The sequence below is a fragment of the Crotalus tigris genome, unplaced genomic scaffold (genome assembly GCF_016545835.1).
Source record: "Crotalus tigris isolate CLP2741 ecotype Arizona unplaced genomic scaffold, ASM1654583v1 scf7180000017628.32516253702:7417878, whole genome shotgun sequence".
In the NCBI taxonomy this organism is placed as follows: Eukaryota; Metazoa; Chordata; class Lepidosauria; order Squamata; family Viperidae; genus Crotalus; species Crotalus tigris.
This window is the reverse complement of record NW_024096523.1, coordinates 1,653,874-1,672,878: the sequence shown is the minus strand read 5'-3', so window position 1 is coordinate 1,672,878 and position 19,005 is coordinate 1,653,874.

Genomic DNA, 19,005 nt, shown 5'->3' with positions numbered 1-19,005 from the left:
AAGGGATTTCAGATTTTCTATTCATGATTCCTAAGGCAAACTGAAAGGGCACTGACTGAATTAATGTTACCTTTACTGTTTTCAGGGCTTATAGGTTTTATTTCTATTAGCTTAGAGGTATTCATTCTATCTTAATATAGTCCTTGCTCTCTGATTGCCTTTTTTCACACAAGAGTCTACCTTCCACTAAGCATAAAATTACTGAAGCTTGATTATTAAGTAACCTAAAAATAATTAGTTTAAATAGCTGACAAAGAGAAACAATAGCATGTGCCAATTCTCCCTATAGCGGGTACAAATGTTTAGCTTAAGTGAAATAAGGGATGTGAGTCCTGTTTATCGTGATGTTCAATCATTTATGTAATAGCATAGTTTATGTAAGCAGGTGTTTGAGACTCTGTTGTAAGAGTGTCTTCTTCACAGAGGAGCTGGTAACTGAGAATTATTTAGAGGTGTTATAAATAATTATACATCCATTCATGCATTTAAGTTATTAAAGTCTTTATGTAAAGATTGATCATAAGAATGATTGTTGAGAGTTTGAGCTTTCCAGCCCATTTCCATACTATTTACATATAAGAATGTTCATTTTTTCTGGTCCCTCATATATATGAGAGAACAACTATCCCTAATGTTGTCTACTTCAGCTTTTAAAAATAAATATTACTTTTATTAAGAATATACTACTTAGTTGGTAGGAATTTTTAGTCTAATTAAAAATTATTCTTACGTAGCCTAGATGAGTGCTATGTAGCAGAAAAAACTGTTACTATTATTCTTGCAGAACTGAAGCAGCTTATAATTGGCTGTTCTTAGGGACAGTCCCTATGTCTAAAGCCCCTTGGTTTCCAGACATGATCTCAGAGAAATGAGAAAAACTTATCCTGGTGAGGTGATTATATCCAGCGGAACATAGGAAGTCAAGAGTTCAAAATTTCTTCTCCCTTTCCAGCAGATCCAATGGAATTCAATTCAAAATCTCTTGGAATTCAGTGGGTTTGTTCCCAAGGGAAGTGTATCTATGAATAATTGAATAATGTCTTAAAAGCATACACTTGACTTCCCTTTGAGCAGAAATGTATAGAACTGCAGCAACTTTATGTGCTGAACAAATGAATTTATTAAATTCATTTATTATTTGTTTATTATTATTTATTCATATGAATAATTTGAAGTTAAAACAGCCTCCAGAACAAAGAAATGACTAAATTGGAAGGTTATTCTGACAAGGCAGAAAGAAGAGACAGATAGTCTGGAAGCAAGAGGATGGTAAAAGTAGAAAATAGATTTGGATGTCTCTTGGAAATGCAAAATTGAAGTCTAAGCAGATATTCATCATATTCATCTTACTTCATTTTTACATGTATAAGTTCATGAATTTCAAACAACAAATGCATATTTATATATTTTTTCTGCACAATTCAGGTTTAATTTATTTGTAAATGAGAATTACTTCTAGGGATTAATCTTCAAAAGTCAGAATAACCTTACATATATTTCCAGATGATTTCTTATCCAAGACCCTTAGTAGATCAAAATCTACTTAGTTAAAATAATATAATTCATCATCTGACACTGCACTATGCCCTGAGATACAAAATTAGGATTGTTAATCCTACTTATTCCAAAAATTAATATTTTCATGAATCTGTTTGCCAGAACATATGATATCCCCAGTTTGAAATTTGTACAATACATAGAAAGGTTTCACCTGTTTTATCATTATTTTGTTATTTATTCCTCTTTTCATGAAGATAAGAACGAAACAGGGAAACGTAAATTATTTTGCCATACAGATTTAACCTAATATCGCCTGTGAAGCCTATTTTGAGTATGCATTTATTTATCTGTTTATTTAGTTATTTGACATCCTATTTGTTTTAGAAAGGTTTTGGTGATCTATATAAAAGATCTTCCCTAATTTTATCTCAGTAACATCAGTCCTTTGTAGTAATTTGAGCTGAGATAGAATGATTTGGCTTAAGGCTATTGTGAGCTCCAAGGAACCAATATGTAAGTCTATCCCCTTAATCATTACATTGCCATTATTTCCTAAATCCAGTGGATAACTTGAGAATCTACATAGATTGCACTCCTCAGAAATTAGAAGATTTGGACATGTACTACAGTACATGATTTTAGCCCAACCAGAAAATATTTACTAAGAATGTTTTGCAGTATAGATCTCATCCTTGGAATCCATCAAAGGTTTATCTTCTAATTCCATGTTATTATTACCCCATCAAAGATGAAAATGTCTTTGTAAGCCTGGCCTTCGCTGACAACATGGATTGCTAAAGTAATAACCGCAACCTGTGGTTTTCTCCCAGGAGCTCCAGTATGATAGAGTCAGCATCCTATTCCTTGCTGTTGGTCACTGGCATTCTATTGAATATCAATTGACAAAGCTGAAAAAATGCTGACAGCTTTGCCTTTGACATTACAAAATGTAAAGCCCTACTTTGGGATGCACTTACAAACCTAGCAGAAAATGCTAGGGTAGCCAAAATATTGCTACATAATTAGATTCTTGTGGTGTTAAGGGACATTTCGTGCTACATCAAAGCAAGTAGCTCATAATAACAAGAAGTTTTATTTTTATACCGAAACCTTTCTCACTTATATCTTAAAAGCACTGAAGGTATTGTCTGCATCATGTGTCTTAAACTTTTTTTAGTACTGAAGGTCTTTTTATCCGAGTACTTATTTACTCAGTTGCAATGAAGGTATCAATAATTTATCTGTGTACATCTTTGGGCTGGGAAGAGACTAGTAACTGGAGCTGAAGTATATCTTGCATTACTTTATGTTTAATAAAATTTTTAAGGTAAATCCTTCAAGGGAAGCTGGCTCAGAGCTCTTTCCTTTGAGAGAAAGAGAGAGAGATCGCAAATTAGACCTTTGCTCTATCCCTATCTATTTCACATAAAACCTCTTTTTACTTATTACTTTGCACTGCCAGTGAAGGAATGCGTTCTTTTCTATCTCTACGTAGACTGATTAGCATTTGAATTGATACAATCTCATGGTTCAGTACAGATGGTGGGAATTGAAATCCAATGTACCTGATAGGCACTAAAAGGCTGGTAAGATGATTATTGTCACCTCATTTGCCTATAAAATATAACACTTTAAGTTTAAAATGAGTGGGCAACAAGAAAAGCACAAGTTATCAAGTCTATCTCTTTGGTATTGACATACCTTAGAATATGGTGAGGTAATGAGAGAATAGGACTCATGGAAAAAGAAATAAAAATATTAATCAATAATAGTGGAAATTTCTAAACTAGATACCCTGGGGATTTGGGGGGGGGGAAGAATAGATCCTCCTACAAAGCATAATATTTAGGCTCTACACATTTAAAAAAAATGAAGGCAAGCTCAGTGGAATTTCAGCAAGTCACTTTGTAATTTTGGAAGCATCATTCTTAAATGCTTTTGAGTGTTTAATCTGTTCGCATAAACTTTTCACAGCTGCTTTCCATGTGTACATGTTGTAAACAAATAAACAGAACATACACACTGGGGAAAAAATATTCATCAGCATTTTTTTTTTCCTAAAGCCATGTTATATGCATAAAATGCAAATTTATTCTGGAGTCACAGAGACAGTATTTTAGCAGCAGCATAAGAAATAAATAGAAAAATACATAATTTTTGATTCAGAAAATGCCCTAGAATAAGTATCACAGTTAACTCACTGAATCTGTTTATTCTGAAGAGAACAACTGGGATTATATACTGTAACGTAATTCAGTCAGGCTAATAAGAACTTGCTTGCATATGGCCTGTTAGCTAGAATTTATCATGTTTCATAGTGATGGGAGATAATTTACCTTCTCTTCCTCCCTCACTTCAATTCCTAACTTTTCCATCAAATTTTGCAGTTGTTTTTCTGTAATAAAATGATTATACCAGGTCATTAGTTTATTGCTTATCTTTTTAGTACTGTTGCAAGCTGATAAATCTATCTTGTAATTTTTCTATTTTCTTGTCCTGTAAAAAGTGTTATGTTTTTATCTTGTTCTCAGACAGTTTCCTCTTAGTAATTTTTTTTTAATTTACATTTTGCTGGGAAAAAATTTTGTCACACTGTCACAAGGTTTTGAGATGAAAGAAGCCATTGCTTGTTTATTAGTGCACAACAAATGTGATTCAGTACACATTTGAAATATAGGATTGTTTACTGTATATTGTCTTTTTCCTATATGCTTACTGTCATTTTTGCTAACTTATTCAGCATCTATTCCATTTTTTTTCCTATATGTGAACTTAATTCTGTCCTCTATATTATTTCCCTTATACCTCCAAGTTGTTCTAACTACCTCACAGCTTAATCATTTTGGCATCATCTTTCCTTTTCCAATTTTCTTTCCCTTTTATCTAGCAGTATATGGTTCATTCAGCTCTGTTTATCTCCTCTTCTATAGCCTCAATTTAGGTCCCTACCTTATCCTAGCAATTAATTCTTTCTTACCTATGATTTTATTTTGTAGAGTTATTTAGTCTACTATCTCTGCTTTATTGTTAGTTATGCAGAGGACCCAGACCGATTTTATCAGTCTCTTTTAAAGTGACTCATTGCCATCTCTCTCTCTCCCCCCCCCCTCTCTCTCTCTCTCACACACACACACACACACACCCTAACCCTAACCCTAACTCCCCCAAGCCTGGTCACTGTTGGAGTTCTTAGTAGTCATCAAGGTAGCTATTCTGTAAACAATATTTGATGCTCTTTTCCCTTAACCATACCTGGTCCTTCCCTTCTTAGCACTCTATGAGGAAAGAGAAAGGGATGTCAAGACCAGCTTTTTCTCTCTTCTGCCCCTCTGTCTTTTCAATGTTTCTCCCATGTTGGGATATAGTATATCCCTGGTAGCTTCTTGCTTCCCCATGGCTCCCCTTCAAGATCATCTCTGCCAGTTCCCAGGATTAACTCACAAATTTAGCTTGAGATCTTCAGAAAGTCCATTTGGGGTGCCAACATGCCTCTTTGCTTCTTCAGATGGCTAACTTCTTTCCCCTCCCTTTATTTGTTTTCTTAAATTTGTAATAGCCCCCAACTCTGATGCATTCTTTCATTCATTTATTTATTTAGAAAATTTAAATGGCCAATCATCTTAAATACATGACTCTGGGCAGTTCGTGAACCAGTTTGCTCATGTGCACAAAAAATATCAAATCCCTGTAAACAAAGCAAAACAAAATTTAAAATATAATCAACTATAACAACCAAGGCACCCTATAACAAAATCACATCCTGGATCTGGGAGACAAGCTAGGTTTTCTGGAAGGCTAGGACAGTTCCCCCCTCCCATCAGGAGGTGGGGAGGGGGCTGAAGTCCTTTCATAGGGCAAGTCCTGCATTGGAGAAAGCACCTCTCCTATGTCCCATTAAATGCAGCACTTCAGGATTGGCATACAGTGTTCAATTTGTCACATTAAAAAGATCACTCGAAGAACTTTACCAGAAAACCACTTAGAAGTAAATAAATAAATAAATAAACTAAAATAATGTAAATGTTTATTGGTCCTGTAAAAATTTTTAATATTATGTTTATACCAGGAACTATAGTCTAGTATATCTATAGAGTAGGAGTCTGCAACCTTGACAACTTTAAGAGTTGTGGACTTCAGCTGGCTGAGGAATTCTGGGAGCTGAAGTCCACAAGTCTTAAAGTTGTCAAGGTTGCAGACCCCTGCTAGAGAATCTAAAATCCATAGAAAGCCTTGATAATTTCATAGTGAGTGTCAAGCCATAAATATTTTGGAAAGTAGAGTAAAGATTTGTAGTTTCCACAGGGAAATGAAAAAAACATGCTTAGCTTTTAGAGCCTTCCAAAACCACTGGGATCTGGAGCTTTGTCTCTCAGTTGGTATTGTTTTACCCAGATCTGCTTGGTGAGATATATGAGGCATTTACAAGATATCTGCTTTAAAATATTTGACAAGCAGCTAGTGAAATCCTTGAAGGAGGGCATTGTTTACAATAACTAAGACACCCATCCATCCCCACACTCCTATGTATAATGTCTGGTCTTCAACATTCATTATTTAATACAGATTTTGTAGTTAATGAATCACTTGAGAATAGATTGCCAGAGAGAAATGTGTTTCTTGTTCATGATGTGCATGTCTTGTTTATACCTGCCTACTTGGCAATCTGGAATTGGGAGCTTAAAGCCACAACTAAGCAAGCAATCCCCAAATACATCAGTTGGTATAAATAAAAATAATCACAATTAGGCACCCTATAATAACTGTTCAACTACATTGATGATCTAATAATTTTAATGTAACCAATACTGTTATTATTATATGTCATAACAAATGAGAATAGCATTAGTTACACAGAAAGTAGAGGAATAAAATCATGGTCCATTTTTCCCCTCAAATAATTGATTTTAAACCAATAATACAGGCATGTAGCCACTCTGCCTAGCGAAGGTTGTATAAAGTTGGTTTCTTCCTATCCAGGACTCTCAAAGGCTCCAGGGACTTGGTCAGCACCACAACCATAACAACCTGCCTGGTCAGGGGCAGAGATGTACAGCTGGATATCATCAGCATATGATGATGCTACATCCTGTGTTACCAAATGACCTCACCAGTCCTTTTCAGCCATCCATCAAACTTGCTCTGCATTTTCTCTGCCTGTTTTAATATGAACATTTCCTGGTTCTCCTTAACTACATTATTTGCAGCTGATTTTTTGAACCATTACCTGATCTTTATCTCATTCTTATTTATTACAGTAATTATTCTATTGCAGGCATGTTTTTAATCAGCCCAGCTTCACTCATTTGATCCTTTCACAAGAAATCCTTGTTCATACTTTCCATTAGCACACAGGTGTCAAACTCGATCATGTCATGTGATGTATCAAGATGTATCACGACATTTTTTGTCTTTGCGGAGCCAGGGTGGGCATGGCCTGTGTGATGCATCCAGCCCACGGGCCGCCAGTTTGACACACTTGCATTAGCACAATTCCATACTCTTGTATGTCACTGTCATTTTACAGCAAGGGTGACAAACAATGGCCCTTTTAGACCTGTGGACTTCAACTCCCAGAATTCCTGAGCCAGCCATTGTACTGTTCTATAGTATAATTTTCTTTCTATTCCAAGCAGTTTCCCCCTCTCCTTATGTCCACATTTTTTCCCACTGGATCACATTTATTCAGAATGTTATGCAATTTTTCTTCAAACTGATATCTGATTCTTAGAAGAATAGAATAGAATAGAATAGAATAGAATAGAATAGAATAGAATAGAATAGAATAGAATAGAATAGAATAAATTTGTTGTCACTTTAAATATACAATCGGCATACATTAAAATGAAATTTCATCGCATACAGCTCTCAAAGGGCCACCACCTGCAATATACACTACATAAATATGACCCCCGCCAAAATTTGCATATTATTACCACTCCCTACAATGAAACTGGACTCTTAATTTCATATACTGTAGACTCCCAGCAACCCAAATAACAGCATATTTTTTATATATATACTTTAGTCTTTTCATTCATAATTCACTATGCTTTCATTTCCCTGCATGTATTCATCTCCATTCCTCAAAACTGGTCCATCTTCATTCAGAACTATTCCATTATTTCCTTTTCTATTAGTTTCACAGAAACACAGCATACCCACTTTTGTTACATTTGATTTAATTTATTGCTTTTATATTCAAAATTTCAACCTTTCATAGGCTGTGGTTATCATCAGATAGGCCCCATAGATATTAACCTCTGCTACCCAAAATGGCTTTGATCAATCATGGTTTTTAATGTAACATTTTTTTGGAAAACAGAGATGATGCAGAATATGTTATCAGCTTAGTATTAGACCATGCCACATGTGCTGTAGTGCCTTCTCCTAACTCTAAGAACAAAGCCAGTCAGTTTTGACATATTTCCATCAATAAGCCGCACAGTTTTATCCCAAACATATTTATGTTATTCTGTACAAGCTAGGATATCTAACTGTCAAATTTCTCTTGGTCAGCTAGGCAAGAATTTGCAGGAATAGCTTTCCAACAACATCAAAGCTCTGATAAGTAGATGTTTTGCAGCAACATTAATAAAGTCTTTATGAAATATGGCTGCTATTATCAAATGCAAGTTCCATTTATACTGGAATAAGACTAAATTGTCATGATTCTTCCTTCCATCTATCGCAGTGGTTCTCAACCTTTCTAATGCCACGACCCCATAATACAGTTCCCCATGTTGTGGTGACCCCCAACCACTTATACATCACTGGGTGCCAGGGGCTTGGCCAAAGAAAAGGGGAAAAAATGGCGGACAGCCTTGTTTGGCGACCCCCGTGAAATGGTCATTCGACCCCAAATGGGGTCCCGACCCACAGGTTGAGAACCACTGATCTATCTGATATAATGGGTTAGAAACTGTTTTCCTTTGTGGTGGAGGGATAATTTCTACCTCTCTCTTTTTTGGGCAATAGATTAATTTGGTATCAGATTCCTTGACGGTGACCATCTGAGATTTTTTTTGCCCACAAATATAGAAACTATCTTGTAATTACAGGTACGCTTTAGTCATACCCAGAGCAGGCAGAAACATTTCAGATCTTGTTTAGATACTCTTGCTGTATCCGTTGGCAGCTTGCTAAAAGAACAGTTCTTTTTTCTGGACTTGTATGGAAACTGGACAGGCCAGTTTGAATTCATTAAAGAGCTACCAACAGGTAGCCTTTGACTTATGGCCATAACCAAGCCCAAAATTTCTGTTGCTAAGTGAGACATTTGTTAAATGAGTTTTCCCCATTTTACGATCTTTCTTGCCCCAGTTGTTAAGTGAATCACTGCACTTGTTAAATTAGTAATAAATAAACCTGGCTTCCCCTTTGACTTTGCTTGTTGGAAGGTTGCAAAAGACAAATAGAGCTCTGAGTCAGTTGCTAAGCATCTGAATTTTAATCACATGACCTTGGGGATGTTGCAGTGCCTGTAAACATAAAAAATGGTCATAAGTCACTTTTTTCACTGATGAACTGTTGTTAAGTTGAGGACTACCTGCACAGTTAGTGTGTCTATGCCAAATCCAAAGCATATTTTCTGAATCACATCCCACTGGTTAAAAAGTATATGTAGGCACCTTGTAAGATTTCAGTAATTTTTAAACAAATAATAATAATTTGAACTTCATAAATAATATTTTGGGAATGTTCTGGGAGGCTACATGTCCAATCACTGATTTAAACACCTAATTTATTATTTATTAGCTTTATCTGTTTATTAGCTTTATTGGTCCATAACCTAAATCTTGAACTGATGTGGTTTTTCATGGATTAAAAAATCTTGCAAAAAGGATTCAATAGAAAACATTTTTAATCCAAAATGCCCTTTACATGCAAACAGTGCTAAAAGTTAATTAGAAATTAAATCTGCATCATATACAAATTATGTTATGTTAAATCATGGTCGCTCTTTATATAATCCAGGAGACAGTGGTAATAATGTTTGTTTAACAATGACAATTTTGCTAAATCCAGTTCCATTTTTAATCACCAATCCTGCTGATTAGGTGACTATGTAGGGAAGTCAACTATTTGAGTTCACATATGCAGAATACCTATATTAATGTTATTTCACATTATCAAAAGATTTTCAAAAACTGCAAAATCAATGCTTGTATAATAATAATAATAATAATAATACCTGCAACATAACACCCCAGACTTAGCAATTGTCGATAAGAAAGACAAAAAAGTCTGGATAGTGGATGTGGCAGTGCCTGGAGATAGCAGAATAAATGAGAAAGAACTGGAGAAGATAACAAAATACAAAGACCTACAAATAGAAATAGACTGTGGCAAAAGCAAGCAAGGGTAGTACCAATAGTAATAGGCTCCTTGGGTGCAATCCTAAAACAACTGGAGCACCACTTGAACACCATTGGCATTGACAAATTCGCTATTAGTCAATTGCAAAAGGCGGCCTTACAAGAAACTGCTTCCATCCTGCGACGATATCTGTAATACCATCAAACATCCACATCTGCCTATCCCAGGTCCTGGGTAAGGACTCGATAGGTAGACAAAATGCCAAATCCAGTCTGAACATCTGGCTGACTGTGCGATGATCCATGATAATAATAATAATAATAATAATAATAATAATAATAACAACAACAACAACAACAACAACAACAACAACAACAACAACCGATGGAACAATGGAAGACACAGTTGCAGATCAATGGTGAGCGGCTGGGAGAGGTTAATATCAAGAGAGGAATATTTCAAGGAGATTCATTATCACCATTACTATTTGTTATTGCACTGTTTCCTCTGTCAACAATACTGAATAACTCAGGACATGGCTATCAAACATCAAAAACATCTGCCAGACTATCCCACCTCCTTTACATGGATGATCTGAAGCTGTATGGAAAAACATCATCTGAAATAGAATCGCTGCTCAACACTGTCCGTATATATAGCCAAGATATTGTAATGGAGTTTGGCTTGGACAAATGTGCCACACTTACTATCAAACAAGGAAAAATAATGAAAACTGAAGGAATCAAGATGCCCCACGAAAATAACATTAAGAGTCTGGATGAGGAAGAGTACTACAAATACTTGGGTATCCTTCAAGCTGACAACATCAAGCACACTGAAGTCAAGAAAAAGATTAGAGGTGAATACATCAAGAGAGTGAAGAAGATCTTAAAATCCAAACTCAATGGAGGAAATAGCATAAAGGCAATCAACACCTGGGCAATCCCAGTCATTAGGTACACAGCTGGAATAGTGGACTGGACTCAAGCAGAACTAAAAGCAATGGATAGGCAGACCAGAAAAATAATGACAATGAATCATGCCGTTCATCCACGCAGTGACATTGATAGACTTTATCTACCAAGGCAAATAGGTGGGCGTGGAATGCTACAAGTACATCAGATGGTTGAAGAAGAAAAAATGGCTTTGGAAGAATATCTGAAGAACAATGATGAAGATGCACTGAAATTAGTATATCAGGAAGGCTTACTAACTACTGGAGAGACCAAACTGGCCTACAAGAAAGACCAAATGAAGAACAGAATAGAGGCATGGGAAGACAAAGCACTACATGGCCAATACATGAAAAAAATAGCTGGGAAAGCAGATAATAATAAAACCTGGCAATGGCTAAGAGCAGGAAAATTGAAGAAAGAGACCGAGGGACTAATTCTGGCTGCACAAGACCAAGCCTTAAGGACAAATGCATACAAAGTCAAAATTGAGAAGACAGCAACAGACAGTAAGTGCCGCCTATGCAAAGAAGCTGAAGAAACAGTGGACCACTTGGTAAGCTGTTGCAAGAAGATTGCACAGACTGATTACAAGCAGCGGCATGACAAAGTAGCAACAATGGTGCATTGGAAGATCTGCAAAAAATATCATTTGCCTGTAAGCAAAAACTGGTGGGATCATAAAATAGAGAAAGTCATAGAAAATGATAAAATTAAACTGCTCTGGGACTTCAGAATTCAAACAGACAAGCACCTGCAACATAACACCCCAGACTTAACAATTGTCGATAAGAAAGACAAAAAAGTCTGGATAGTGGACGTGGCAGTGCCTGGAGACAGCAGAATAGACGAGAAAGAACTGGAGAAGATAACAAAATACAAAGACCTACAAATAGAAATAGAAAGACTGTGGCAAAAGCAAGCAAGGGTAGTACCAATAGTAATAGGCTCCTTGGGTGCAATCCCAAAACAACTGGAGCACCACTTGAACACCATTGGCATTGACAAATTCGCTATTAGTCAATTGCAAAAGGCGGCCTTATTAGGAACTGCTTCCATCCTGCGACGATATCTGTAATACCATCAAACATCCACATCTGCCTATCCCAGGTCCTGGGTAAGGACTCGATAGGTAGACAAAATGCCAAATCCAGTCTGAACATCTGGCTGACTGTGCGATGTTCGATAATAATAATAATAATAATGTTGGAAAGGACCTTGGAGGTCATCAAGTCCAAGCCCCTGCTCAGGCAGGAAACCCTACACCATTTTGGACAAATGGCTGTCCAGTCTCTTCTTAAAAACTTGGAACATTCACCGCTTCTGGAGGCAGGTTGTTCCATTGGTTAATTGTTCTAACTGTCAGGAAGTTTCTCCTTAGTTCTAAATTGCTTCTCTCCTTGATTAGTTTCCATCCGTTTCTTCTTGTCCTGCCTTCAGACACTTTGGAGAATAGCTTGACTCCCTCTTCTTTGTGGCAGCCCCTGAGATATTTGCTATCATGTCCCCCCTTGTCCTTCTCTTCATTAAACTAGACATACCCAATCCCAGCAACCGTTCCTTATATGTTTTATATATATGTTTATATGTTCTGTACTCTTTCTAGAGTCTCAACATCTTTTTTATATAGTGGTGACCAAAACTGGATGCAGTATTCCAAGTGTGGTCTTACCAAGCATTGTAAAGTGGTATTAATACTTCATGTGATCTTGATTCTATCCCTCTGTTAATGCAGCCCAGCACTGTGTTGGCTTTTTTGGCAGCTGCAGCACACTGCTGGTTCATATTTAGGTGATTGTCCACCAGGACTCCGAGATCCGAGATATGTCATATATTTTTCTACTGCATAAATCATAGCAATAGCAATAGCACTTAGACTTATATACTGCTTCACAGTGCTTTTACAGCCCTCTCTAAATGGTTTACAGAGTCAGCATATTGCCCCTTACAATCTGGGTCTTCATTTTACCGACCACAGAAGGATGGAAGGCTGAGTCAACCTTGAGCTGGTGAGAATTGAACTGCTAAACTGCTGGCAGCTGGCAGTCAGCAGAAGTAGCCTGCAGTACTGCATTCTAACCACTGCACCACCACGGCTCTTATTTGATTTAACTTAACACTGCCCAGTTGCTTAATGAATGTAAAACTGAATCCATCCTTTTCATAGTTAGTTTACTGATAATAGGAACAGCTATTTTTTAAAATGAGTTTAAGCATAATTGTTGACGGATTCTACAATATTCACACACACACACACACACACACACACACACACACACACACACACACGTATGTATGTACGTATATGTGATTATGTGATTATAAAAAAATAGAACTGCAGTATAGCAGTCAAAAATGCCTAGGTGCAATCAATCAGACCGGTCTGTCTGAAAAACTTTCTGTATGTATGTACGTATATATATCTATATCTATATCTACATGAACATATACATTTATGAATATATATATTTGTATATACACATACACACACACACCTATATGTGTTGTATATAGATACTGTATATTAATAGGTACAGTGGTGGGATTCAAATATGTGAACAATCAGTTCTCTCTGTGGAAGTCCATTTGGTCCTGGGCAACAAAAAAATTAGCTACTGGTTCTGCCGAAGTCGTGCGAACCCGCTGAATCACACCACTGAATAGATCCCACTTGATAAAAAGCATCCACGAAAGAGATCTAAAACAAGATGGATCAATGACATCAGCAAGTATTGCAGGTCCAATCAGCTAAAGAAAGCTCAGGACCATATTGATTGGAAACATGTGGAAGAGGCCTTCATCCTGCAGTGGATATACAATAGCTAAAATGACGATGATGATGATTATACCACATATAGATGTAGATATACATATACAACATACACATTAATTCAGGCAATGGAGAGTACCAAGCAAAGGATTTTTTTTTAACAGTAGTGTTATTAGATTTTTGTTGAAAAATGGAGTTTCTTGTAGGTTTTGTTAATGAAAGTATTGTTAATGCATTTCCTGTATCCATTTAAATGCAAATTTCCATGTAAATAGTCTCTTGGAGTAAGAAAAGAAAAAGGTGCTCAAATGGACAAAAACAGAAGGGGAGGGGAAATCAAGCCAGGATTGAATAAGATACAGCAAAAGATGGTGACATTTCTTAACGTCTTTTGGGCATACAAGAAAAAACATATTAACTATTATATAAATACTTTCTCAATTGATTCTTTCATCCTTGATGCTGAGAAATAGAATTATTCTTTGAAGGTCAAAAGAAAAGTATTGAAAAGCATATATATGCATTCTCATGACAATACATTCACCTCTACTTTCATGCAAATCCAATTTGTATTTATCTTTCAAATTATCATGTTCCTCTACCCACACTAAGTTCTGATCTCTGAAATATATTCAGAAATTATTCATGTGTCTATGTGTTTCTCCAGGAAAAATAATTTGAGACTTAGCATAATGAAATACAATAATATCAAAGGACAATATTTTGTCTAATATTTCACTCAAGCTAGTGCTTAAATAGGAGAAAACAGGACATATTTGGGCTATAGGTATCAGTATCTTTCCTGTCAGTTGCTATTGTTATACTTTGTCATTTATCAATCTTTATCTCTGTCTCTCTCTATCTATCATCTCTCTCTCTCTCTCTCTCTCTCTCTCTCTCTCTCTCTCTCTCTCTCTGTTAAATCTTAATTTGTCACAAAATGGATATGCTTATTAAAAAGTGCAGAAATGGTAGTGTGAAAAATAATAATACCCATCACAACTATTCCATAAAGCTATATAAAGTTCTTTGGAGTTTGCTCATCACTAAACTGATTTGACCTGCCATATTTATTTTATAGATATAGATGCATGAAAGAATATATGTCATGAGACTAGAAAGATGTCAATTGTGTATCCTTCCTTAGATTTCTTATCAGGTATTCTTCATCATATAACTTTTGGATTAATGCCAGTGACCTAAAAGAATCAACACTGAACTATTTTTATATGCTTGGGCAACACACATGCACAGAGAAATCAAACTATTTTACTTAGAATAACATATTTTTTCCACTTGTGATGAAGCACAGGTAAAAAAAAAACTGTGATTAAGTGGGTATAATAGAATGAAATGCCAATGGATTCTGAACTCTTGCAGTTGAAAACGTACTACCAACCCAAGGATAAAATGAATCCCGGTGGACATGCGATGCATAATTGGAAGCTGAGCATTCTGAGCAATTCTGGCATGTCCCTATGCCAGTAGCATTTTGTCTGTAGGAGAGGAAGTGACATTTCAAGGTAACAAGCACTGCTTAAGAAACAGCAATAATATTGTTTCTTACACTTCAAGCAGCAATGTTTGCTCATATTGGAGGGTTCCTTGACTTGCCATGTAAGTCACTTTCTGGGATTATAGCAGTTTGCTACCATGATTAGGAAAAACATCACAACACAGAGCTCCTAGCATAACATGGTGGTGAACTACCACTGCCTTCAAAATTCCTCCTGCAGGTGTATTGGTTGCTCATAACCAAGCCAACAAAGCTAGAAACTGAATCTATCAAGGTACCTTTTGTCACTAGATCCATAATGGTCAGTAAGTGGTACTATCATCTAGCAGCAGAAACAGAGGGGCTGGACAAATCCCACAGAGTCTGAATCAAACAAAGTTGCTCTAAGTGATTGTGGAGTTTTCATATGCATTTATAGGTATAGGAAGACATGCAGGCAAAAAGAGAAGAATGTCCAGTCCCATTTATTTCTAATACAAACAGTGTAGAAGAACGATCCTTTCCACACCCAGTAGATGCAAATGAATATATTGGCATCTACTTCGGAGAAGATGTGTAGTCAGTTTCAGATGCAAATTGCAAGCATAATCATTCAGCTCCAGTTCACAGGTTTATTTTGGCCAATGCTGAAATCAAATGCCATCTAAGAACAGCATGAGCCTTCATTCCACAGTAAACAGTTAATAAAAATGTACACCCAATAGTGGCAAGGTACGAAAGAAATGATGGACTCTATTGACCTATTAATCTGGATAAATAGAAAAGAAAAATCTACACATTTCTATTGGCAAGCGTCCAGGAGGTCCCTTTACAATTCTGTTCCAGCTGCTGCCTTTGGTTTTAAAGTTCACAGCTGTATGATAGTCATGCAGTGTCATCCCTCCCTATAACTTTAAAGTCAAAGGAGATAGAGCAAAGAAAGCATGTCAGAAGGACAACCAGGAAGGATTCTGAGGAAGTTGAACTTCCCCACAGGCTACAGAAAACAATTTTGACATGGGTAGGAAGAATATTCTTGCCTTCAAACATTCAGGTCCAACTTTATTATTATATTTAGGAGGGTTTAGTTCACTCTCTCAAAGGCTGAAGAAACATTTTCAATTAAATCTTTGAAATTCTGGACTGTCCCTTCCTTTATATAGAAACCTTTGCAGGGGGAAAAAGTAGATGACTCCTAGTGCATATATGTATTCTTTCTTTTGATTGGCTAATGTTACTGTCCAATAGAAAAGGTCACATAAAATCACTACAGCTGTTTGCTTGGCTTTCCATGGGACATGAATGCAGTCAAATAGTTTCAGGGGAAGGAGGTGGAGGATAGGAAATATGCAGACTATGAACTGCATATCTAATCTGCTTTAGATTTCAGTAGGAAATATGCAGACTATGAACTGCATACCTATCCTGCTTTAGAAAAATATCCTCTATGCACTGTCCAGACTCTTCAGCATGTACCATATTACAGTCTGGTATTTTCATTTACTGAATGGTATCTCTTTTATGTCTACCATTTCTTGATCAAGGAACAATGGTAACATATATCAAAAAACATTTATTCCATTCCAGTTGAACAGATGGTATCAAATTGGCTGTTTTCTTTTTGTTTTGTTTTTTAATGGATGCTGTATATACTGTGTTATCCACACTAACGCTCCTACTATTTATCTATTTTTCTGAATATTATTTCTTGAAGCTCCTGCAGCTTCCTCAGCTACGAGTGACTGAAATAAATTTATCCATTTCACATCGCTGTTAATATGACAAAAAGGATATTTCATAGCTATGCAGTTCTGCCATCATCATTGCATTGTCTGACTGTTTTTGCCTGTTCGGTTTATACAGTAAGACCTCAGGATAAAATAATTCAAGACAATTTTCCTGAAAGATTTGTATGTTGTGTTTGAAACTCTTCTTCTCCAAGCACTTTGCGGCTTTTCTGGTACTCAGATGGCCTGTAATTCTTCAAGACATGGAAAGATTATAAAATCCTTGAAACAGTGCCTAAAATCCTCCAGAATTTATCTGCAGGCATTCAGGCTTTAAGAAATAAGTGTTTTCATAAGTGATACGAATCATAAAGGACAAATATTTTTCCCTTTATTTAAAAAATATTGATTTTAAAAACAATAATAAAAAAAATACAAACTAAATTCAGAAAGGAAAAGAAAAAGAATAGAAAGTGCAAGAGAAAAAAGGAAAAAATAAAAAAAGCAAAAAGATATTTACAGAAGCGACTTCCAATCTTCGTCACAGCAAGTACAAATGAACAGTATCAACTAAATGGAGACTGATAGATTCCCTAGGTTATGTTTATTAGAGCAGATAAAATCACAACTACAAACCTCTTGGATCACTAAACTGACAAATTTTGTAAGAAACTGTGGCCTTCCTGTCTCTTATGTAACAGAAGAACATGTTTGGACATAGAAGCACAAAATAATAAGGCTGATAACTTGAAATGGCTGAGTAAATATAAATGTATTTTTCAAAAAGGCAACTATTTAAAGTTAGAATTTCCAAAACATCTTAGGGAGATATTTACATGAGTGAGATTCAAATAGCTCAATACAATGGTTTGATATGGGAGGTTCCATTTTATACCATATGATGGAGGTATCTGCACTTGGTAGAAGACTTGGCTCACATACTATTTGACTGTTGTTGTATAAGAGGGTGAGAGACAGGTACCTTGGTTCATATATTAAATGAATGACCCATTGGGAACCCCATATTGAAACAATATACCTTATGTTCGGTCAGAATCTGAAAACAACATTTAATATGGCACAGTACTTGAATAAAATGGTTTGGCTGAGATTGGCATATGTGGGATTGATTGGAGTAGATTGTAGGGGTGATACTGAAACATAATTCTATCTTATCTCATTATCTATACCAGAGGCCCCCAACCTTTTGGGCACCAGGGACCAGTTCCATAGAGAAGGTTTTTTCCACAGACCGGAGAGTGTGTAGTTTTGTGTGCTGCCTGCATCCCATGGATGGGGCTTTGCTTGTTTGTGCAGAGCAGTTGTTGGCATGCCGCGGCCAGGTATTGATCCACAGACCGGGGGTTGGGACCCCTGATCTATACATCAAATTATTGTATTTTACTCCAATTTTATTTTGAATTATTTTTATAGGATTTTATTAATAATTTGTGTTTGGAACTCTGTATGTTGATATGGCCTATGGGCTAATCACCAAACTAAACTAAACTAAACTAAACTAACTTAGTAATTCTTCACCTCCTATAATATTACCTGCAAGTATCATTTCTTCCCAGAACCCATCACTTATTCATATTCAAATCCATAAATCATTAATTTTTCAGCCCTAGTGTCAGCAAAAAGTTCATAAAGAGTTTCCGGAATTTTATAGAAACTTGTCTTATTTTAATCTCGGTCAAACAAATCAACATGCACTCTTTCCTTTTGCTTCTAATAATCTTGATTTTTCATGTATTCAGATGTTATAGGATTTAATGTTTCTTGTTTCTTTCTTTGAAGTGTCTTGCTTTCTGATTTTTTTTGCCTGATAGGAATAAATGTAAACTCACCAAATGGCTTAGAAAACTTGTCATTTTGAAGATCTTTTAAGATGGTTAAATAGGTAATTCACAAAAATGATTAGAAATTGAGCTTAACATACCAAATATCCTTTAAAAGTTTCTGCCATGGTTGAGAGCATGATGGCTTCCTTTCATCCCTTGACGGTCATATCTGTAGTGCACTACTATGCAGCAGCTTCCTAATGAGGAGCAGCCATCCAGAGCACAAGTGGACAATCTCATTTTCTCTTAGGTTCTGTGGGACCAATCTACTCACTGGTCCTTCAGTCATGGTTGTGAAGACATCACTATCCATTTGGTGATGTGCTGGCTTGCCATTCTTCACTCAGAAGTTCAAGGACAAATATTTCTTAAAACTGTATGAAAATTAAAAGAATGCTAG